Source organism: Phasianus colchicus, chromosome 13 (genome assembly GCF_987193195.1).
Source record: "Phasianus colchicus chromosome 13, bPhaCol1.hap1.1, whole genome shotgun sequence".
Classification (NCBI taxonomy): Eukaryota; Metazoa; Chordata; class Aves; order Galliformes; family Phasianidae; genus Phasianus; species Phasianus colchicus.
Genome location: NC_143448.1, coordinates 15,339,799 through 15,364,491, shown reverse-complemented (window position 1 = coordinate 15,364,491; position 24,693 = coordinate 15,339,799). Strand labels below are relative to the sequence as shown.

General features: G+C 41.0%; 1 protein-coding gene across 25 annotated transcripts in view; it reads left to right on the top strand.

Annotated features, from left to right (window-relative positions):
- LOC116243858 (uncharacterized) overlaps positions 1–24,693 on the top strand; it is a 654,784-nt gene that overhangs the window by 349,118 nt on the left and 280,973 nt on the right. For 23 of the 25 annotated variants that reach the window (XR_016470628.1, XR_016470627.1, XR_016470625.1 and 20 more), the window contains one exon: positions 12,889–12,976. The exons of 1 other annotated variant lie outside the window; for it this stretch is intronic. The gene's annotated coding sequence lies outside the window, so the exon portion shown is untranslated. Of the gene's footprint in view, positions 1–12,888; positions 12,977–13,718; positions 13,946–24,693 lie in introns of those variants that run through there. One more of the 25 variants, XR_016470621.1, reaches the window with a different exon arrangement.

The window sequence follows — 24,693 nt, the reverse complement described above, 5'->3', positions numbered from 1 at the left end:
GCCAATAAGCAGTGATGACAAGCATGTAATCCAGTGTCTCGAAGCCCTCTGTCACGAGAAAAAATCTGTGTCCTAATGCCACTGCAGCACAGGTGACTTGTCACTGCTATCTGAGGCTCAGCAGGAGGCAGAGGTACTTCCACAGTGGCTGTTTCACACTGAGATGCTGAGGACTGGTAATGCCCAAATCAGAATAACAGCCCTTTTCCTGCTCACCTTCATCACTCAAAGGGAGAAGCACCAGCATGGCTTTCTGGAGGGCACATGCAGATCTCATAACCAGCATGTCCCAAGTGTTTTTTCCCCTGACTCTGAGTTATGCTTTCTCCCTGCTGCAGAGAACTGCTGGCAGAAGTTCTGAGTTTCTTGTGTGACTCTAATGCCTCATTTCCAGTGATTCCAGTGCTTTCACTCCTGGTGAAGTGCTTCATTGTATGTGATGCTCTGCAGCCCATCTAGATTGTAGTACCTTCCTATCCATTAATCTTTCTTATTGTTTCCAAATTTCTTTTGTTCCCATTATCGGTTCAGACCAATGAAGTGCAGCCCTCAGCCAAGATCTTGAAATGATCGAAATAGCTGTGCAGACACCTGGTCTTTGAAAGAATGATGTAGTTTTCTCCTATGAGTCTAATTATAGTTGCTAATGCATTGATCCATAGGAAAAATGGTCCCGCTTAGAAACAGTATGGTCAGAGCTGCCACAGGGAGTAGTTAAGGGAAAGCTATGCTGAATTAGGTTGAGACTCATAGCCCTGCTTAGCTGGGAGAGATCTCAGACTCCTCTCTGTTCACTGTGCTGCTGAATTGCTGTTAAGCCTAACAGATCTTCTTTGTATCAACCTATAAATACAGCTGTGTCTACTGGATTTTGCCCAAGGGCTTGCACATCATAGTTTGCTAAATTTTAATCATGCTTATGTTTGCATTTGAGTGGAGTTCACATGTCCCATAAAGCCCTTAATCCTCAGTTTGCCATCCCAGGCAAAATGCCCAGTCTCAGCTGAGGCCTTCCTACAAACTGCTCTGACTCCATTGACTTCTCGCCACGCTCTCTAATGCATTTATGGATCTGATAAGAGCTCTGCCACAGACCCACTCTCCTTATCCCAGCAATATAAGCTGCTGTTGATACTGTTTGTTAAGAAATACTATGCAGACGTTCTGTCAAACAAATGAAATTCATCCATCTCTCCCAGTGATTTTTACCAAGTTTCTTCCTATCAGTGTGCAGGCACAGTGGCAGCTGGAAAATATTTTAGCACAGCTTCATGGAAACACTGAGTTTGTTCTAAGAGGTTTGAAAAGCATGTTGTAATTACTGTTTGACTCCTTTGTATACAGTGTGGCAAGATTACCCCCTTTTAAAAAACAAATTAGCTGTGCAGTTTGCATTCAAATTCTGCATGCAATTACCATGATTACGTGTGCAGTTGATGTAACCGCACATAAAGCCCATCAGGATTGTCCGCTGCCTTATGCAAAGTGGGGAAGCTGCTGTGGTTTGCGTGCGTGGGTTCAGCTGGCTGCTGTGCAAATGTGCTCCTGCGTGGGGCCTGCTTTCCAGAGCAAAGTACGCGTTTCAATTTAAATAAGTGGCATGTCTCAATCATTCCTTAAAATTAATAGCTACAGACGGAGGTGCATTCATTTGACAAGGACAGATCTTCTCCTAGAACGAGTTATTCAAAGGGATTCCTTTTTTTTTTTTTTTTTTTTTTTTAATTCTCCCCTTTGATGTAAGGTAGTACAAAGGAATCCAGGACACGGCTTTTCAGAAAAGACTGCTGAAATATCCTATGGGCAGCGTTTCATTCACGTGCAGTTCTACTCACAAAACATCTCTTGAAACAGCTGTGAGCGTGCTTGTTAAGATTTGCATGCACTAAGTGCAGTGCACTGAAACACCATCCGCAGTCTGTTTTCAGGTTAAAATATAGCATCCTCACGCATCGTGCTCTGATGAAATTACATGCAAAACCTACAGGCTGTACAAGTCCAGGACCTGACTCTGAAAACAGAGCGACTGTTTGACTACTGTTGCTTTTGAGGCAGTTACAGAATCGAAACAACCCACTGAACTACATTTTATAGTTTCCATTCTGCTCTGCTTTTATTTTTATATTGTACCTTAAGAGCTGCAGCCTGCAGCAGAAATTGAAATCCCTAAAAATATGAAACATGAGTAAAAGGAGAGATTCTCCAGGTTGATGATGTTTGAAATACATGTGTGAAGGAAATCTGTAGCTCAGAAAGAGAGAGTAATTTTGCCAATCTCATACACTGGGCATACCATGCACCCAGTCAGTGGCAAAGTTGGCTCTGGGAACCAGGTTTTCTAGCTCTCAGCCTTCTGCCCTTATCCCTAGACCAATAGAATAATATATTGTTTCCATACTTGATTTTATATTGATTTCTGTATCTCTCTCTCTCTCTTTTCACAGATTCTTGTGAAAACATACAGAATCATTAACTTATTTTTTGAATTCTCTACAAGGAGGCTTTTTTACATCCACTTAAAACTCAGCACCTTTTGTACTAACATCCTTTGGCCTATGCAAGCCTTCTTTATCTTCATCTAAGGCTCTAGAGGGAAATACTATTCATCTTAATTTCCTTAATTTGTCCTTCTCTTAGAAGTTGCCCAACTTCTTCTGATTTCCTTTGTTCTAAGTTAGATTTGGATAGCTTGGAAGCTTTAGAGCTTGAGGATACTGCTAGCACAGTTAGAGCATGAAAAAATCGAATTCCTTGGAGGTGTTAGTGCTGGATGGAGCCCCACCACTGAATGTGATAAAGGAACTACAAAATATCTTCTGATGCTGCTTAAATAGTACTGGTAAAAATAGCGCTTCTATCGCCTTTGAGCAAAAATGGAAAGGATTATTTTTGCTCTTTTGAGTCATGTACCAAAATTTTTGCACGATGAACTGAGATGCATCACATTTGTAAGAGCTGAGGATGTGAGATCTGCATCGAATTGCTCTTCAGAGATCACTATGCCTTGCTATGGGACTACAAGCTGTAAGTCAGTCAGGGACTCAGAGGATCCCTGCAGTGAGAATCTTTTGATGGTTTTCTCCCAGTGATGGGATTCAGATTGCACAGAAGCCCTTGGTCTAGCAGAGCCTTGCTGGGTCACATGCCAGCCCACCACAGGTTGTCCACTTGGGAATGTGTTATTGAGGAAAGAGATGTTGAACGTGGAGAAGAGGAAAGAGAAAAAGGAGCTCTGTAGTAATGCCATGACTGAGAAATTACCGCATGACTATTTTCTTGGTCCCTAAAACAAGACACAAAGCCTGCGAAGAAAATATTTATTAAACCACAGATGGTAAAGCTGAGCCTCTGATTTCCCTAAATCCTTAAGAGGATTGTGGTACAGCTTATGGGAGCATCTTAGTGGCTAGATGCTCAGCTTCATATTAGATATGTCATACATATATACACCCACAGTGGCTTGAGCAGAGAGTGTTTGCATTATAGCTTTACTAATTGCACACCTTAAATAAGGCTAACAGATAACTTTTTTCTTTTTTCTGTTTGTGAAATGCCAGGCTTTCACGTACAATGTGGTAAATGGCAAATCTATTCTGCCTAAGTGATTTCCAATAGGCATATATATGTATTTTCTTGATTTTAACTAGAAAATTGAGAGCAAACAGTAATAGGAAGGTAAATGATCAGAATAGTCATATCTTTGTTTTAAGTAAGTATAAAAAAGCAGAGGAGCATACTAGAAAACTACAGGGAAAAAAAAGGTGCAATTACTTTTATTGATGTGCCCTTTTTTTCCTGAGATTCTGTTTTCTTTGTACTCCTTTCTTGTTTCCCACATTCCCTGAAATGCCTATCTTTTGTTCTCCTGCTTTTATTATCTTTATTTCTTCATAATTTACAATGGAGAGAGATGAGGACTGAAAGCGTGCTTGGAAAAGATCACGGCAGTCTGTATCCAAACGTGGCACAGACTGTTCACATCCTATCTCGGCTGTCTTCATTATGCCATCTTACATTCTGCTGAGATGCTTTACTCTACCAGTGTTGGGAGCAGTGGCAGGGAACACATGCTCAGATCAGACATTAACACTACACCATAATTTTGTTGCAAGGCTTCAGACTATGACTTGTCTAAAAACCCCCAGATCTACTTTTCTGGTGAGGGATGGGGAGGTAATGCAGTAAATGATATTTTTAAAGCAAAAGACAGTGCAGAAGATTTTCACATTTGGCAGTTTTCAGATGAGGGTAACTTGCACGTTTCCTGAATGAAAGAGAGTGGAGAAGGAGAGAAGACATACAGCTGTCTGTGATTTCCCCAGGCTGAGCAGAAATAATTCTCCTTTAATGCTGTACCATGTATGTCTGAAGTTATTTCTTAGTGCACGTCTCTTTGTCATTATTACTGAGAATTTTTGAGCTACGTGTTGCCTGGAAAAGGGCTTGAAAGTTTGACCATATGTACCATATCTAGCATCATTGAATTTCTGCAGGATTAAGGAAACAAAACTTTGTATATTGCTTGATGAAAGTAATTGGCTTATAGAAAAGTATCACAAGGTTGCATTAGTGTTTTCTTCATATTGAAACAATAGATTCCAAAGTATTGCTAGCAGCCAAATCCAAGGAAGATCATTCTTTTATAAGCAATCATGCACTAAATGTTGACAAATTGCAGTTAACTGTTGAACTTCAGCTTCTTCTTATATGAATTTAATGATATCCAGTAAAACTTACGAAGCAGCTCAGCACAGCAACTCTGCTCTTTTCTCTTCTGTATTCTGGCTAGACTAAGGAAGCAAACCAGTGCAGTGGTTTAGACAGAATCTGGTACTAAAATCAGCAGTAACAATGACTTTGATGTGCTTTTATAAGCAGCTGGTGTAAAAATAAAGTGTGTAAGACTATGACTTTTCCACTCCGTAATGGAGGCACACCTACCAAATTCACTACTACCACAAGATTAATTAATAGAGTGAATAATTTTTTCTCTTTACTGTCATACCAGACTTCCTACTTCATGCTAATACAAAAGTACAAAGAGTTGGTGGTTGGTGGTTTTGTTTTGTTTTGTTTTGCTTTTTTTTTCTTTTTTAATTTTGTTTTGCTTTGTTTTTTTGGTGCTGACTTGAAGAATACATACTGTAAAACAAAGTAATTCTGAAAATCCACTGGAAAGTGATACTAAGTGCCTTGCATCAGGTATCAGCTAAAACATGTTGGTGTCTGGAGAGGAAAGAAAGTTCTGCATACTTTGAATGGCAAAAGAATTTTGTGGTTTCTGCTTAGCTCTGAATAAGCCATCAAGGATGAGTTGTTCCTTAATGGCATGATTGATTATGTCATGAGAAAATGCACTATGCCAGACAGAGATCATCTGTGATGCAAAGCAACCATGCAGTTACCCCAGTGAACTGCGTCAGCCAGAGGGGGAAGATGGTGAAGTCGCCATGGAATTTAAAGGCAGACTTGCGTAAGGCTGGACTGTGATCACAAACCTGTTCTGTTGGATAATTTGTGCTGCAGAAGAACCTGAATATTTATTGGTGTAGCGCTGTTCTGGAATTAACAGGAGCCTTACTAGATCAGCTGCTTCCCAGTTTCATTTCAGTCTTCGCAGGATAGTCTGGGGGCAGTTCTGTTCCAGAACAGCTGGATGAAACTGGAGCACACAAAAGTTTTGTCCCTGGCAAAGGTGTTACGGTTTGCTCAAGGCTTTCTTCCCTAATTAAATGGGTGTCTTCCTTGACTTTGATCTTATGAGTCATTCACCTAGAAACTACTTCAGTTCTGCAAGACATCCCTGAATAAGTCTTTCAATTTATTTATATCTTTGAGATGATTTAATACTAAGTTAATGATTTAGGGACCTATCTGATTCCCAGAAAAGCCAGTTGGAGACTTCTCCCTGTCCCTATCTAACCAGCTGGGTATAATACCTACTTACATTTAAATACCCGTTTACATTTCCACAAAAGAATTTATATTGCTTTCTAATACCTTGAATGCAGAGCTTTTTATAGATTACTACCCCATAAATCGTTAATCCTTTTAAATTTATTTATTTTTACTAGAAGTGGAACAGAAAACAGAGACCTAACTCTTCAAATGTTGGGAGGTTCCAGCTTCAGGAACCTTGAACACAAATTTCATTCTGTGGCTTTGGACAAAGACTGAACAGAAATAAATCCATCTTTGGGTTCCAATATGAACACATGGTAAATTCTGCTAAGATTAGTTGGTCTGATGGGTTTGTGACATGGGAATAAGGTTGAAATCAAGAAAGGTAATTCCTTGCTTTTTACTAAAAAGAAGTAAAATTGATTTGTTGCTGATATTTTGGAGAGATTTGTTTTTAGAGACAGCAGAGAAAAGCTCTTTCAGCCGGGAAGTCTTCCTTTTTTCCAGGACAAATCGATGTGTTGCTTCACCACTGTCTTTAGTGGACGGGGAAATGGCAGCCAGGCAGGACAGGAGTTGCTAACTAATTCTGTCCTCAACTTCACAAACCTAACGCATAGAACATTCTTTTTTAAATTGGGAACTGCTGTTTTATAAAATCACTGGTGGCATGTGTCTGCTTGAGAGAGTCTCAAACCTTTATAAAATCACTGGTGGCATGTGTCTGCTTCATGAGAGAGTCTTGAGCCTTTCTTTGGGAATTTTAGAAGAGAAGCCCATGCCTGCTTTGGCTGCTCATGCCACCAAGGCATCCAGCTGCACAGTGCCTACCTTGCACCTGCCTCGCGGGAGCTGTGGTGATGAGCATGGCTTCTTGGTGAGCACATATGACAGCAAAGATAATAATTAGCACAAAGTCATGTGGTAGAGCATCCAACCCACACAAGGGACAGACCGGAGCCATACCACCCACGAGGGATCTCCAAGATGATAGCTTAATTGAAAGGAGTTGCTCAAGCATGTGCCACACCTGGCGCAGACTTAGGAACTTCTGCTCCAGGTAATGTTTTAACAAGTTGTTTTCCTTGTTCTGTTGTCACCTGAACCAGAAGATTCTGATGCCTGCTTATTGCATAGGCACACCTCAGTTTGTGCACCAAACCTATTTTGTTTTGTTTTGTGCTTTTGAAAAAACTGGTTGTGTTCATGTACTTGGGCTTCTTCTGCACTTCTGCAGTAAATGGGAGGATGCAGAAGTAAATGGGAAGCCACCACGAGTGCATGGGTGAGAGGTGGAGTGTTTTACTTCATTCCTAAGAACAGACTCATAGCTGATCTCTCAAGCTTTGTCCCAAGTTTTGTAGAAAAAATGAAAATTGAATGTTAGTCTCCTAAATCTAAATGTTATGGTATTTTATGACAAGAACTGGAAACCCAGTTTAGCACAAAAAACAGCAGACTTATCAGTGGAATACACCAAAGTAAACAACAGCAAAAATTATCCAAACAACTTGTATTCTTTGGAAGATACCTTTGCCTCTTTTTCTTTCCTCCAGAAAGGAAAATCTGGGCACATGTGGAAGAATAAGTATTTTGAGGTACTTTGGATAAAGGAGAGAGAATCAACTCCCTATTTCAGATATCTTCAAATGACAGGTTCCCAGTCTTAATTAGAGTAGGCTGGAGCTTGAAATGAGTATTAAGTGCTGGGGCCCACAGACAGGCAAAACTTCACACCACTGTGTGCTGCAGGCGTGAAGTTGCTGCTTTGATACTGTTAGGGTCTATGAAAGGACCTGTTGCTGAAAAGAGAACTGATGCCTTTTGCGCAACCTCCAGGATGACTTCAGGATGCAACTCCCAAGACATCATTGTGTGAAACTGGAGTTGTGGTAGCCAACAGAAAAGATCTTATGTCATTGTTGGTCTAGATAAATGAATAAAAGCTGTGGGAGGTGGGATCTCCAGAACAAACTGGGTATCTTATCAAGTTCTGTAAGTTGTGAAACCAGGTGGCAACCAGTTTCCAATATCTGGAGCAGATAACGTGAGCCCTCCCTGGTTGCTGTTCACAATCTGTCACACTTTCAGACCAGATCATACCCTGCAAGGTCAAAGAAAGACACAATTTTCATCTGACATCATTGGGATTGATATTATCTCCTAATAACATTGCATACGCATTTAATGAAAGGAAGCATCAAGCTGGAAGTTTGTAGAAGGCCAATTTAGGGTACAGAAGAGTTGATAATGGTGTCAGATAGATACATGTGACTTGCTAAGGTTTGGATATCTGAGTGTGATTTTCCTGATACCACTCTGAGATCATCAACCATCACAACTGGCACAGCCTGTGCTGTGCCTGTGCTGGCACAGACTGACAGAGGGCAAGGTGATCTGAGCCCTTGGAAGGCTGGGAGTCATTTGCAGCAGGGGGAAGACAAGGCAACGTTTAAAGCAAATATCCTATTGTCATTTACCTGTTCCTAGTCCAAGATGAAATTACACCCTTGTTTCTTAAGGAGAGCACACAATAGTGCTTCATTTCAGTGGCTTGCTGCACAGCAAGCAGGCTCAAAGGTAGGCTATATTCAGCTTGATCCCCCGAGGCCTAACCTCTCTGGGAAAAGTAAAGCACTGCTCAATGCTTCTGGTTTTAAGTGGAGAGCCTACAGCCATCCAATGAAAACCACAAAGCAAAGAGACTGAGGAGGCCTGGTCACAGTCTCTGTGTTAAAGCTGCAAAGTCTCCATGCGCAGTTCTGTTGGATGTAAACAGCATTCCTCTGCTGTAGTGGCAAACGATGCCTTCCTCCCTGCTGGGCCTCGAGATGTAGCCAAAACTTGTTTACTCTATAATTTAGAGTTCATTGTAATCTAAATGGAGATTTTTTGCAATGCAAATAGGTCTGTACAGAATGTAAGACATTTTATGTATCGCTACTGTTTATTACAGCTATATAACTTATCACTTATCACATAGACTAGATTGCAAAACACAGCATTTCAAACACACTTTAACTCTCAGATTGTCACCAGTAACAAGAATGTATTTTACTTATTACTCTTTCCCTCACAGTATTTTATGACAGTCTGCAGAAACCCCATTTTGCAGGAAAGAATTCCAAGGAATAGAAAAAGTCTGAATTCAAGTGCGAAGGTTGTTTCTGGTTGCATTAATTGGCAGGCATCTAATGGTTCTGTATTTGATTTCCTAAAGCATACATATTCTATCATGTAGTCTGATATGCAATATATGGGGAAGCTTGCTACTAACCCCAAAATTCAGTGCTAGAGGAGAATCATAAAACCATAGAATGGCCTGAGCTGGAAAGGACCTCAAAGATCATCTAGTTTCAACTCCCTGCCGTGGGCAGGGTTGCCATAATCTTCCATAATGGTCTAATGCTGACGTTAGTAACTGCAGTTCAGCATTGCTGGAGCAGTCTGCTTGACTCTTCAAAAGCCCAGCAGGTCAGGAACAGCACTGTTCATGGCAAGGAGAAAGGACTTCTCCTCTTTGGCCTGTAGGAGGTGATCTAGGTTTATGTCTTCTGTAATGTACAAGTGTTGTAAACTGATAATTAGGCTCAATAAAGATGAAATTAAAATAGTGCCCTGTGAGGTGAGATGAAGTGGTTAACGTTTGTTACACACCCCAATGCTGGACCTTGATTCCCAGACAACACCCACCCTTCTCCAGGCGACATTGCTGATAAGTGACTCTCTTCAGCGAGGAAAACAAGTGATAAAGTGATAAATTCTTCAGTCGCTGTCAATGGAATATCATGCCTCTTGTGCAGCTCAGAGATTAGGAATCTTTTATTAGTTGATTACAATTCTAAGTGTACACGTTTGGGTTGTGTCTTAGAAGCCTGGTCCAACAAGCACTGCTGAACCACCCCAGTTCTCCTGTGTCCTGCTGCATTTGGGGTAGGATGGCTGGAGCCTCCTTCCAAGGAGGTTGGAGGTTGATAACAACAGCGTGGTTGGGCTGATGCTGTGGACAGCAGTCCTGCTCTGGGGACACAGTGGAATTATATGGCAGCTAGAGTGTCCTCAGCCCTTCCAGTGCCTCAGCTGCAGTAACAGTGTGATTGGTGCTGTGTGCCCTGGTCCTCCTGCAGCCCTCATCGCTGAGGCCATAGTGAGAGCTGCACAAGTGGTGGTATGCTGGGATCTGAGCACCACAGGCATCCATCGAAATTCCTTTCAGCACACACACCTGGGCTCCTTCCCACAATAAAATGAGTAAGAAGATTAGGCTGGAGGTGCTTTTGGATTTTGGCCTAAAGTGGGATTGGGTGCATAGCTGAAGAATATGAATGGATTGAGGAAGTACTACCTCATCTACAGCCCAAATGTGAAAAGACACTGATGATTTTAGCTGAGTGTTGTCACAAGTTCATACTCAGCAATATCAGGAGGGTCACCATAATAATAATATCAGAATGGTCACCATAAGAGGCACACTGATATAAATTCGGACTGCATGTGACATTTTGCTCTGCTATGATTAGTGTACAACAGTTTGATAGCACTGAAGTAATTTGAAAGTGTTGGCAAGTGGTAGTTTGCATTTGACTATGTTATCTTAGGCTTCACCACTAGCAGAATTTGCATTTACACAGGTAGGTGGTAGCAAAGGAGCCACCAGTACTGACTGTTCCATAACAGAAGTTTTTCACCATTTTGGTTTGATAGGCAGTGCTCATTGGGTTAGTAGTGCTAGCAGCAGCATGGTTTCTTTCTTCTTTCTTTCTTTAAGTAAACCCCCAGCATCTCCAGAAATAATAGTCACTCTGCAGAAGCTGGTGTGAAGATGGTAGCAGTAAAGCTGTCATTTTTGAAAATGCTGTTCAGGAACTTCCACCATTTATTTGCTGATTGATTAGGGAGACTGTCAAGGTGTAAAAAGATGTGGAAGCAAACAGTCCAGCGTTCAAAGCTTCATGGCTTGTCACAAGAGCAGTTACAGTGCAGCCAAATCCTTGGTGATGTAAATAGCTGTCAGCTCTCAGTTATGCAGAGATCACTCCATAACAGTGTTTGCCCAACCTTTTAGATAAGTGAGCCCATTGTTTTCAGTGCCAAGGCAGCTCCTGGATGCAGGCAGTGCTGCTCAGAACATTCTGCTTGCACCAGTTGTTTTCAGCACACAAACTCATGAAAGAGGAGAGAAAACGTCTTATGTTTTTTCCTCCAGGGGAGGTCTATTGCTGCACAGAGGTCAGAAGAAATACTCCTGGCTAAAGTGCAGCCTGGTTCACCACGGTCGCAGATTCGGGGGAGGACTGTCTGGCACTGATGGGATTCAAGCTTGCTGTTGTTCTTGGTAGCATCAAGCAGCATTTGGATGATCTCAGCTGAAAAGAGGCAGGTTGCCTCCTCTGCTGCTTGGCCTGTTTCTTTCTTCTTGTGAAGTGTATCTAACATAGCCATGATCATAAATGAATATTTGCAACCATGTACATGTGTGCAGGGCAGTCTGAATTAAAACATAAACTGAACAGGCCTTACAGTACTTTCTCCAAGAATCCAATTAAAAAAATACGCTTTCCATCACAAAGATGCTATCAACTCCAAAATGATGCTTTAAATTCCCAAGATAGATCATTAATAGTGTTTCAATCAAAATTTGATTATAATAATCCTAAACCATTTAATACAAGCCCTGCAGAGCCTTGTTGTTTTTTTTTTTTAACTGAATGAAACTAATAACAATGCCATCATCAAAAAGGAACAAAAAAAATCCCAGTTGATAATGAGGTAGTTTAACTCATTTCAGCACAGACTTTCTAAACTAAGGGCAAATGTTTTCTATAAAGCTGCTCTTTCTGAACATCAGCATTTATGAAAGTCACATCCACTAAATCTGTGGGTCTTTCTCATGAATGTTTTATCTAATTCCAGCTTTGCTAGCACGTCAGAGGATTGTGCTTTTGGTAGGCTTCCAGTTGTCTGGTAGAAATCCAGTTGCTTATTCATGGATGAAATCTGAACAAGATGGAAGATACTGCAATGAGTGGAATTACCTTTTGGCTTTGATGAGCTGGTCTGGAACCAGAGAGAGAAACAAAATTCTCTTAGAGATGATATTCCCTCTCTAGCTTTATTTATTTCCTTTCTCTCCACTCCATCCTTACGCTTTTCTCTGGGCACTTGGCAAATATACAAGGGCTGTTAATATCGCTTCTTGGCTGAACATTAAATGCATACTTTCAAACATGACTGCTAACTCCTCCCTATCTTGCACCTCACTGATATGCCTGGATCTTTTGGCTCCGTGCCTAGGATTGTACATGTTCGTGGAATATCCCAAGGGAGATCCCGTCAAACTTCTTCTGTTCACATGACTCAGTGCTTGTTTGAAAGTGCCTGGTTGTTCAGCTTCTCTCTTTTTACATTTGAGTTTTGTAATACATTTATTTTATTGGACTTTGGAGAACTTTGCTTCAAACCAAGCAATTCCATTTTGCCTGAGCGTGAATAAGTTTGCTGGAAACTGTTGTGTTCACGAGAATACTGAGATATAATGGATTGATAGACATTTACCTTAAAGAGAGAATCCAAACAATGAAAATACACCAACCTTTAGCCTACAATCATTATGTGTGGTATCTCTGTCATAAATATAATGCCTTGTGCAGAGTTCAAGGCTCACATATTTGAAGTCTGAGAGATTTTCCTTCCCATCAAGAAGCAAAATGTTAAAGTTGTAGCTAAAGATAAGTTGTAGTGGTTTCTTTTTTTTAAAGTTTGTTCACTTTTAATTTAAAATGTACAGAAAAACATATAAGCTAGTCAACATAGTATATTTTTATCTACCACTGCAGTCTATATCACTTCTATATTAACCATCTCAAGCTAAAATATTCCAGACCATTTGGGCCTTAGTATAATGATGTTGTGATTTATTGCGCTCTCAGTTTCCATCCAGCAGCAATTACCAGAAGAGCTGATAATGGTCTGCAATTTGTTTTCCAGAACTGGGAGTTCTGTGCCAGCAACAGCCACTCACAGGGAAAGGCAGTGGCTGTTTACCTGCATTGCTCAGTGGGACCAGGAAGGACAGGTCAGTGACAACCCTCTGAGAATACAGAATGAAATACCAACCTGTAGAACTGATAACAGCTGTTTCTTCTAAAATGGTGCAGTGGGACTCAACAGAATAAAATCTGACTTGATGTTAAAATGCGATAAAAAGATGAGATCCTGCTAAAATAATGGACAACGTGTTCTTCTTCCTCTCCTTCAGTTTGCTCATCTTCATTTGCTATTTAAAACATCTCCTTGATGCTATGGATCGAGTGATACAACCCATTTTTAAGAGCTTACAGTTCTAGTTATTGGTGGAGGTTCCTTATAATGGAATTTACTGTAAGCACCTGTTATAGTTATATGGAGTCTTTATAATCCATGGGGTTAGAGTTTTTTCCTGTTTTGAACCGGTTTCTTGATGACCTTAGAGTCAATGTATTCAAGCTCCACGGATATTTTTCAGAATTTGAGCCTGCCCAGCTGTGACAACTGTTTATCAGCTGCCAAGAGATGAGTTCCTGTGAATCTCACTGCAAAGAACAGATATTTGTCTTCCAATATACGATTCTTTCATATTTGCTGAAAGCATTTGGGTTTCCTTAGCTATCAACAAGGTTAGTGTAGTTCTCTTTTATAGGAAAGGGTTTGCTGACAAGGGAAAAGTAATTTGACAAAAGGTGCCATAGCCTAGATCTTGGTAAACCTGCAAAGTAGGATTTCAGCAGATCAAGTGAGGACATCAGATAACTTCTAAATATTTGGCAGACTGAGAAACAGCTTTTTGTTTTCATTCAGAAAAGGAAAAAGTTTACATTTTACCATTGGAGGATGAAGTTGATTTTTAATATTGCTGATTTTAACTTCTTTGTCTTCTTTGCCCTCTCCTGCTAGTTCTTGTCTGTTCATACCGTGCTCTGGAGTGTAGTGACAGACCCCTAATCTATGTTCAGTACCTGGTATGTTAGAAGAGCAGCCATATAACTAACGTTGCTATTGGAACATAGTAAGTACTGATTATATTCTTCTCCCTTCTTCATGCATTCTTCATTAGACTCAGTACCTTCAGTTGTAGAATGGTAAGATGGATTTCTGCTGTGTATTATGTGGAGGAAAAGTTAAATGGCTTGCTCTCATCAAAATGGGCCATATCTTGTGGCCCATTCCTCTTTAAGATGGTTGGAAAGAGAGGAAGGATTCTTACTAGCATTCCCAGATCGCATGCTGAGCAGAAGGATCTGGTTCACATCGATAAGCAGAACTAAAACCTATGTCAAGGCAGTGTAGTAACCAGAAGACTGCAGATGGCAAATGTAGGTAAATAAGGACTATGCATTACTGCTTTATTCTTCCCTCTGCTTTGTTTCACATGTATACTTTTGTTTGCCAGCATTCCAGCCTGCTGTCTCCAAAGTCAGTGGGATTCCTACTAAGTTTTCAGCAACAGGACTATCAGCAGTTGCAGGCACTGTAATGCATTCTCACTTTGGCAAGGAGCCACAAGTATTTTCCCACCATCCTTCTCTCCAGTAGCAGCAGCTTCCCTTTTTTGGAGCTCATTTTACTCTTAAACACATCTGAAATTCACTTCTCAGCGAGTGACCAAAATAACCAGGTATTAGTTATGGCTAAGAACAAGGTCCAAAGTGTGATTCGTTATATTTCTTCAGTTCATCTAGAGTAAATAGGAACTTATCTGTGGGACTGTCTAGGTTTTGTACTTCTGTGATATCTGAAAACTATAGCTCAAGATCTCAGAGGAAACTTTGAACCCACTATACAAGTTTAAACAGGTTTGTGGCCTTTGGCTTTTTAATCTTTTCCTTGCTTCACTGTTAGATTTGAGTGATTGCCGAGTAGTGTAAAAGCCTGGAAATTGGATATTAATCTTGAAACTCTACTTTAGATTCTTTTCCCATGGAGGATGTCACACATTAAACCTTGCCCGTCCAGCTGGGCACAGAAGAAAGTTTTCCACTTTTATTTTAACTCTTAATCACAATGAGAATAGAGGAAACGCATCACTTTGCAAGGGTAGACACTGAAACAGCAAAAGACCTTTATGGCTTATTCTCATAGAAATTACAGCTTTGTGCTCACATCAAACCTATCCAGTAATGATATCAAAATGTTTTTCAAATCATAACTCACAAAAAATACATACTTATATCTTACTGTTAAGATTGTAAGGCTGTTCTTGAGGTGGGAAGAGATTATGATATTTCGATGCCCCAGCTGGCCTTACAGAATATATTAACCTCTTCTTTACTCTTTTAATCACTGTTGAATTTCTAACACCTTCTTGAAGAATCAGAGATCTGAATAATCATTCCATATGGGTTTGTAATATCTAAGAAAGTTTGCTTCTGAGAGGATATATGTAGGTCGCTCCAAAAGTAATGCCTCTTATTAATTTCTGTGGAAACAACACACCCAAAGAGTGCAATAATACTATTTAACAAAGCAAATTCTCACCTACAAAACAATTTTTCAACATAGTCAACATCACTGGCTTTGTATTTTTGCCCTCAATGAACAGGAGCTGCATGCTGCGCTCATAAAAATCTGCACCAACAGAGGTGACCCACTGTTGCTGTTGCCACTGCTGAAACGCAGCACCCACCACTCACTTTGCTCATATCCAGTGTTTGGTTTCCATAAATGTTCAGCAAGTGTCAATGGATGCATTTTTTTTCTGCATGGAGGAATTCAATGACACATCTTTGCTTCATATGCACTTCCATGTCAGATACCATTTTGTCAGACTCTCCCCCTGCTGCCATCTGTCACACAGGCAACAAAATGGAATGGAGTATTGGTGGGAGGGTTCAACATCTATTGCCATACCACCACCATCTGCCTGTGACGTTGTGGATCAACAGAATAAGATAGGAGCTATTGCTTTCAGAACAGCCCCTGCATATTAGTGCTTCTATATTTTCGTAGAAGAATATGTAAGACTTAAGAGCACGCTATCAGAAGAAAGCTTCATATGGGAAGTTCAGCTCATAAGTCACATAATGCTTTTGAAAACTCCACCTTGCCAGCCCTTTGGTCTTTTGCCCACGTACTTCCTTTTGGTTCAAGAATTTCACTTAGTACTCAGCACGGTACTGATTTCACTCAGTACAGTATTTGTCTGGATGTCAGTTGATATGAAAATCAGACAAATAGAACAAATTAGTAATACAAGTTGGTTTTCCCATATATATAAGTTGGTTTTCCCTTATATATAAATAATACTTACATTTATGCCCTGTAGCACTTTTTATCTGCAGCTGTGCTATATGGAGAAAGTGGTTAGAATAACCACACCCTGGTTAGTTAGCTAAATTTTATTTTTACTTCTTTATATAATTGACAAATTCATCCACAGGTGGATGCAGTATCAAGGGTCTCATGAGAACTCCAGAGGCCTTGAACGTACTCCAGCTTTAAGGATAACAACACAATTTTTCTTTATGAAAGACTTTAAGATGTAAAGAACATAAGCTGTCACCAATTCCAACATACTGAGTGGGGCCAGGTCAGACCCTGATGATAACTTGCAACATGGAAAAGCCTGAAGTGACTTGTAGCTTAAGTGAGTGAGCCAAAATGAGAGTTCAGCCAGTGAACATCTTAAAGGTTATGTCTTCATCCAGTGCAAATCAGATCTCATCCAGTACAGTTGGGGACTCCCATTTGGTTTCTTGATTCTGTGCTGATTTACACCATTTTTGTGTGACCGTTTGCTCCTATCAGGCTTGCAAAATGCAAAATATATCTGCAAGTCTAATAATGTGGCTGAAACTGTTAATTACTGTACATACTTCTGGAAGATCTATAATATAATTAGCAGCTGCTGTGAATTTCAAGATGACAACGAGAGAAGATTTATGTGTTCCCTTTTAGCTCAAACATAGTTTACTTTGATAAATACAATTCTGAGATAAGAATAAGTGCATGTTACCTTGGCCAGTCTCTGCTGTGACACTGAGATATGTATTACCTCTTTGCTCCAATTATTCAAAATGGTGTTCCTTTCCCTTTTTCTCTGATTGCCCTTTTAAGTGTACTCTACCGCCCTTGCCAAAGGGGTGCAATTATCCCTACAGTTAAACCTCCTGATTTTGGGTGGAGAAGTTGTGTAAATGTGCTGCCAGTGTGGCAGCTTGGTGAATCAAACTTTCTGCTCTTACATAACTTCTTTCATTATGAGTCCCACCTGTTTTTTGAGCAAGAAGATGACCGAAACCAGTGAGCAAGAGAGCTTTCACTGTCCTGGTGTTGCCTGGTCTCTCACTGATGCCACGCTGCCTAAGCTTGCTGCTGGCCTGCCCCTTGACACCTTTAATGTCATAGCAGTGAGAATACTTCCTTTGTGTAAGACAAATGTTTGCCATATGTCTTGACATCGTCTGTGCTTGGGGATCAAGATTTGCTTCTTTTGCAGCCCCCTCAAAGAAGGTGCAGCGCCCCTCAAGACAGCAACACAACTGAATGCATGACTGAAGCATGCTTATTACAGAGCTCACTGTGTGAGGAACACCTCTGTAACCTGCCAGCCTTTGTACTTGGGGTTGTTCAGTTCACTGATTAGAAACAATACTAGATGCACTTTTGATAAACTCTTTGTTGGACCTTTAATCTCTGCACAGCTGTGCTCATTTCAAACATGAAATCAGACTGTGTGCCATGCAGCACTGCATGTTGGTTAGGCAGTGACGAAAATGACAACGAAAAGATTGTGACAGCAATAGTAATCATGATGACGATAAAAATAAAATGATGTAACAGGAATATTTCTCATGTTACTTTTACTTAATATTAGCAATTCAGAGAAAAATTCAGAGTTTCCAAAAGATGGATTGGGAAACAAATTCCCAGACAGCAAAACTAAAGGTATAGTTGTTACTTATTTAATTATAAGGCTGGTTCTTTGAGGAAAAAAAGGAGACAGTTCAGATTTGAAACTTGGAAGTTGCCTGAAGCACAGACAGAGCTAAATAGGGGAACTCTGGGTTTGATTCCTTATGGATACAAGGGAAGTAAACTCTTGCTTCAGCCATTTGCAACAATATTCCTACTTTCTTCATGAATGTTTCCCAAATCCCAGAATTTTTATCCTTATTTAGAAAGAATTTAAATGGCTTTTAGAATAGAATTAGACCTAATTAATGTTCTTCTGCTGATTTTGGTAGGATTTTGAAAAAAAAAAGCAGAAGATAATGAGCTCTAATCACTTTATTTTCTGGATCATTCTTGTGGTAGTAATGCTGCTCTCCCTAAATATTACAGGATGATCTGGGACCTCATCCAACTCATGCTGAAGTCTTTCCACTCAAATAGGATCCTTGGAGAAAAAAATTAGAGCTGATTATTCAGTAAATACAACACATTTTCTGTTACAGGTCTTTCATTTACTCTTACGTTTGTTCCAAAGCGTGGTACAAGATGTTTAGGAGAACTGCAAAGTATTACAGGCCTAAGGTTGAATCCTACCCTTTTTATTTTATAGATTTTTTTATTAATATAAAAAAGGAGCAGGAAATTTATGAAAATGCAGGCCATGTCAACACAGTTCAATTTTTCAACTTGTCATCTTGTCGTAGTTCTAACGGGAAGAGCCTGAAGAAGGCCCTATGGCCAACTTGTCAGATCTAATCTTCCCTTTCTTCTCTTAGCGGATATTTTATTAACACTTTTTAAGACTGTTTTTTATTTATTTTGCAGTGTATGTGCTGAGGCAGCAGCCAGTTTGTTTTTCTTCATCTTCCTCTCACTTTCTTTCTTCTTGCTTTCTGCAACGAGAGAGGAGTTGGCTTTTCTGGCATCTGAGTCCACAAATCACAGCAAAAAGGGATTGTTGCAGTTTTCATAAATGTGGTGTTACTTGAAAATTATAGACTGCAACAGCTTATTGCAGTTCTGTACTATGGCTGTAAATTGGGCCCTGTATCTTTCTGGTGACAGTCATTCCTACAACAGACCTTTTAGGAAATTGGAAGGGAAATTAAACAAGAGCAAAGGGTAGCTTTCTTTTTATCTTTGACATGCTTTCCTGAAATCCTTATCTATCATATTCAGGCAGAGATGTTACTGAATTGGTGGTGAATTTAGATGTTGCCTGTTTCTGAATCTGCAGCCTGCTGATCCTGCACACCCTTTGAGGCAGATCTGTTGACAAGGCCTACACGAACGTGAAAAGTTATGAGCGATAGACCGGGATGATGTGGCACCAAGGGAGTGCATTATTTCTCCATATTCAGTATTCGTTCATTTATAGATCAGCTCTCTCAAGCCAGTTTAAAAGGATTGAACTAAACATGCTATCACCACAGGTCGGGAATGATTTGCAAGAAGGTTGAGTGGTCAGAAAAAGAGGGTTACACGATGACTTCATTTCTCTCTTGCATGGGAGACAAAAAAATGTACTGAACTCTCCATTGTCCCCTTTGCTGGCTACCAGGACCATGTAATAATGGCCAGTTCTGCCTGCATGGTTACCCACTCTGTGCAGGATGGACATTGCTGGAGGCAGAGCTGTGACTGCTCACCTGAGCCAGGGCACAGGATGGTTTAGTGGGCATGGTGGTGATGGGTGCAGTGGTTGAATTAGATGATCTTAGTGGTCTTTTCCAACCTTAATGATTCTGTGGTAGCTGGTGAGCAAAAAGTTAGTGAACTGCTATTACTACTAATCTCCCCTTCCCATTCTCTGTGAGGAAGGGAACTGCAAATGCAAGGTGTGCTTCTACAGCTCCATGCCTGCTTGAGCTGATGCAGCTTACTCACAGCCCTGTGTGGTGGGATGTGCCCAGTCCTAATCCAGCCCTGCAGTCCTGGCCTTCCGTCAAGTTTGGTTTGACGGGAAGGCTTCTCACCTAACCTTACCTTTCTCTTCACCACAGAACTCACCTCAAACGAACTCTGTGTTGACACTCATGGAGGTGAAAAGCCTCTGTCTAGAAAGGACTTTGCATTTCTGTGTTACAGAAGAACACGTATTAATTCTGGCCATGGCAGTTCCTCTAGGCCCACACCTCTGACACACCCAACATAAAGAGAGTTGAAACAAGCACTTACCCCTAGGGGTGGGAGGGCTGCTCTGGTTTATCACCTTACCGCGCCCCAGATGCAGTCCTGGCTTCCCCCAGGCCTTGCTGGAGAACCAGGGTCTTTCCTCTCGTGGTGTAGGGCCATGCTGTTGTTCCACTCCTTTAGCAGCCTCTTGTTCCATGATCTGTGCTGCAAGAAGATGGTCAGGTACAGTGCACCTTCTCTCACATGTCAGCGAGTATCAGCCAGTGCTGCAAGTATCTTTAGTCATGTATTTAACATCCTCACACGTCTCAAACCAAACCAGAAAGCTGACCTTGAAACACCTGTACCTCTCCAGAGCTTCTGGTGTAGTTGCCAGTGGAACAATACCTAACCCAAAACACAGAATGACAAATCTGCAGGCACGCCTGGTGAGAACTGGCACAGATCATAGTTTTGCTTAGCACTCTGCCAGGGCAGTCTTTCTCACTCCCTTTGCCATGTTTAAAGGGATACGAGCAAGTTAAAAGACACAGTTAAAAGCATTGATTTCCTCATCTTTGCTGTGAGTCTTACTTCTGATTATTCTGAATAATAGATCCTCAGAAACTTTTGATCTTTAGCACCACATGTTTACTTTTCACTAAGCTGAAACAAGAAAAAAAACCTGGAACTCAATTTCACTTTTGTCTGTCCCCTATTTGTTTTCACGTATGAGCACAGTGCGGCAATGTTCAGGCTGAGATGATGCCAAGGAAAACTGAAGTCCAAACCAAGAAGCTGCTTTCACTGGAATTTAGAAAAACAAATACAGAACACTTTCTGTTACTCATTTTATTTCATTTTTAATAAATCTAAATTTCAGGTCAACTCAACCTGACAGTGTTTATCTAAATAAATGTACAACATTATGGGAATGAGAGCTGAACCCTAAATCTGAGGAAGAGGAGACTTTGATTAGTATTTGGCTAGGAAGAAGGAAAGCTTCTAAAACAATGGGACTTGAAGGCCTTGCCATATTTGCACTGAAGTGGGTATAAATTTTATGAGTGACTTCGAAGTAAGTAGCAGACTCTAAATTGGTGATTCTGCATTACTTTATAACTCTCATGCAAATCTAGTACTTCTAGCTAACTTGGAGAGCTAGCTGGAGGGGTTATTTGGAGTTGCCTTAAGCCTATATGCTGCTAAATGATTTACTGGATATCTAGATACCTATAATCCTGGAATTAGACCTACTGGGATATAAATCCCTGAAGCGCACAAGCAGTTAAATAAGGACTAAAAGGAAAAAGAAAACCCATCTAATCCTTTCCACGCTAAGGTATATAATAGCACAAAATTGGAAAAATCCATCTTCCACACTGAATAAAGAGTGATTACAAATGAAGGCAAGAACATTATGCAAAAGTATTAGGAGCTTGCGAAGTACTGTGATCAAATAGAGCAACAAACAATTCCTGAAATAAAGGGAAACTTCATAAATAAATAAGTAGAGTTCCTTTTGTATGCACTTATCAAAAATCACGGTGAACCCTATTCTGTACCTTTACTGCAAAGTTTTCCTGTTTTTTGAGCCAGGAGAGCATATGTGGAGCTCTCCTTAGATGAGTACAACCATGGGCTTTGAAAGTGCTGCATACTTGGAGCAAACACAGACTGGACTGCCTGTGATGGGAATTAGCTGTCTGCCTCCAAAACCTGTTTTGGGCAGGAGAAAAGTACCTGAGGAGTGCCCCAATTATCAGGCCTTGTTGCTGTCCTTGTTGCTCCAGGTGGGCTGAGAGCACAGCTCTCATTTCAGACAGCCAAACTCAGAATGAGGTCTCCAGTTCTTGCTGCACTGTGCAGAAGGTGAACTGACCTCACACTCTGAAGGGGTAAATGCCATTGCATGAGAGTAATGGATTCAAGAGAACTTATTTGGAAGGACCTCAGCATGAGTGAGTGCTGATACAAAATACTGCACAGCGCTGAAGAAACTGGGAGAGGAAGAAAGTAAGTTTAAGCTTATAGAATGGTCTGCACAGCAGCTGCTGAAAGGGGGCAAACGATGTTCATTTCATCGAGTGAGTGAGGCAGCGTGCAAGGCAGCATCTCTGAGAACAAGGGTTATTGTTGTATGCACTGCAGTTATCCAGTGGGAAAGGAAGTAATGTGCTCCCATTCTAATTCCTGAAGTGTTCCTGGAAGAGCCAGCTGATGAACTGACTGTGGTACTTCCTATGCTTTGTCTGGTCATTCTGAAATCGATTTCACAAATATTTCATGTGTGTCAGGTGGGCTGATGAGCAAGAGAGGAAACCTAAGAACAATTGATCCTACCCTTGCTCTGCTATACATCCTTCTCACCTTAATATTGCAGGAGTCGGGCTGCAGCCTGCAGTCCTGGTGTTTGTTAAGTGATTAGAAGCAATTCCCTCAATAAGATCACTTGTATGTGAATAGTGATGCACACTGCAGGATCTGGGCCTGCAGTGCTACTAAATGGATGTGATTTTGTACAAATAGTCACATTCACACGCAGTGCGTGGATGGATTACTTTGATCATTTAACAAAATGAGCAGAGACAGGTAATTAGTTGTGGCTAGTAAATATTTGCCCAGTATTCACAAGTATGAGCGGATCATGGTTATTCTGCCTCTGGGGCTATCTTTGCATAATTTCCTTTGTTTGGTAACATAATGATGTGCATTCCAGACTACAGAGAAGAGTGGTATAATCCCTTTGTGGGGGAACCTGTGTGTTTGCTAACATCCCTGTGCAGTTTGTGGCTGCTTTCTGCCCACTTACCTGGTGCTGTGTACCAGTGAAGAAGCAGCAGAGGACAGCTGACCATTCTGGGAGCCAAAAATATGATTTGGCCAATTGAGGTCTGCTAAAACCATGTGCTTCCCAAAGCACTCTGAGTCTCCATGCAGTTGCATGTGTTTTGCCCTTCAACAAACTATTTCTATTAGTGTGTTGTGGAGTCAGCATTTCCCTCGATAAATCTTACTCTACAATAGGCATTACTGAAAAAGTTGCTGGGCTCCCAGACCAGTTTCTCACATCCCACATCTGACGTGTGCGTCCTACGCTGGTGCCTTTGCCTTACTCACCAGGACCTGGCGGAGCCCAGAGGACAGGCAGCAGTTCCACCGCTGGCTGCAGCACTTCTGAAACCTGCTGCTGGGTCAAAAGAGCTTCCTTCGAGGTTTTTTTTCCCTTGGAGATGCACGTTTTAAGTGCTCCTCCACCAAATACCAAGGAGAGCAGGCAGATAAAGGTTAAGCTTCCTCTGCATTCCACCAGAGGTCCCAGCTGGTCTTTCTCTTCCAGCAGCGACCCTGGGGCAGAAGGCGATGCTTTTTATTTCCTCTCACATATGCAAAACAAAACCTTAATCAGAATTGACATAGCAATTCTTCTGCATGTGTAGTTCAGGGGGTTTTCCCTAAAAATTTTACTGGATGCAGGGTGGCCCAGAACTTTCTAAGCACTTTGGCTGGGATTCTATTCAAAGTTTTATCACAGGATTTTGCATTTGGACAAATTTCGCCCCTAGTTTCTATTTCACCTATATTGCAGATTTTTATGCCAGCGGGAATCATTTTAATCATCGTGGCTGATTCCAGAGGATTTCAGTTGGTGATCCCAGCATTGTGGTAGGGCTAGAGCACATAGTTTAGCAGTACATTTGACCTTGGTTTAAAGACTCCTGTGATAGGGATTTTGTCCTGGATAGTTTACTACTGACTGTGGCTTGTTTCTATGGATCAACTACCTGGCTTACAGAACCTGAGCCCTATGGGAAGAGGAAGGAAAATCTAATGGTGTCTCTCTCCACAGTTCCGATATTACCTCAGGCAGAACTAAGGACTGCAAATGCTGAGATGTTTTGTTAACAAATCAGCACACAAGTATTTTCAGAATTTCAAAGAAATTGTACATTAAAACAGTGCACCCTGAGTGCAGGATTTTTTTTTTTTCTTCTAAGTATTTGCAGTGAAGTTCCTGTATGCTATTCAATGACGTAACTTTTTGGCACTTCAAGTATTTCTTTTTATTCTTGGAGGCCTCAACCTGGGAAAACGTGAGGTTGAAAGATATTAATGCTGTTTAGCAAGCCAACACAGAACTAGAAGTTAACAATAAAGATGTAGATTGTGCAAGCTGAAAAGGCATCCTGGAGCTACATTGGTTGTGCTGCAGTCAACCTCTGCTAGTTAGATCTGTGCAGTTCCCTGGGACTGCAGTGGTCAAAGCCTGTGAGCTTATTCTTTTGAAAGTTTGCTGAATCCATTGCTCTCATTTCTTTGTTGAGAAATGAGGCCCCAGGATGCAGATTTCATGCCTTGCCATGCACTTGTTTGCTCGGTACAGGAGCACGTGGCACATGCTGCAGAGCAGTGCTCTCAGCCTTTGCTTACTCATTAGCAATAGCATTTTGGCAAGTGGCAAGCTTCAGGTAACATCACATTTTGCCTTGCTTATTAACTTAGACTATTGTGGAAGTGTTCTTTGGCTCACATAATGAAGAGCTCCTTGGCCATTTGCTGGCTCTGAGCCATGAGAGCAAGCTGGCACTGCGGTCATCTTTCACTGTGCAAACAGGGAGCAGGGCACCAAAAATGGGCAGCATTAGACAATCAAAGTTAAGGACCTGGGATGGTGAAATGCAGGTTGTCCATAGCAGCAATCATTTTCCTTGATCGTTTCCTTCTTTTTTTCTTCTGTGTCTTATCAAA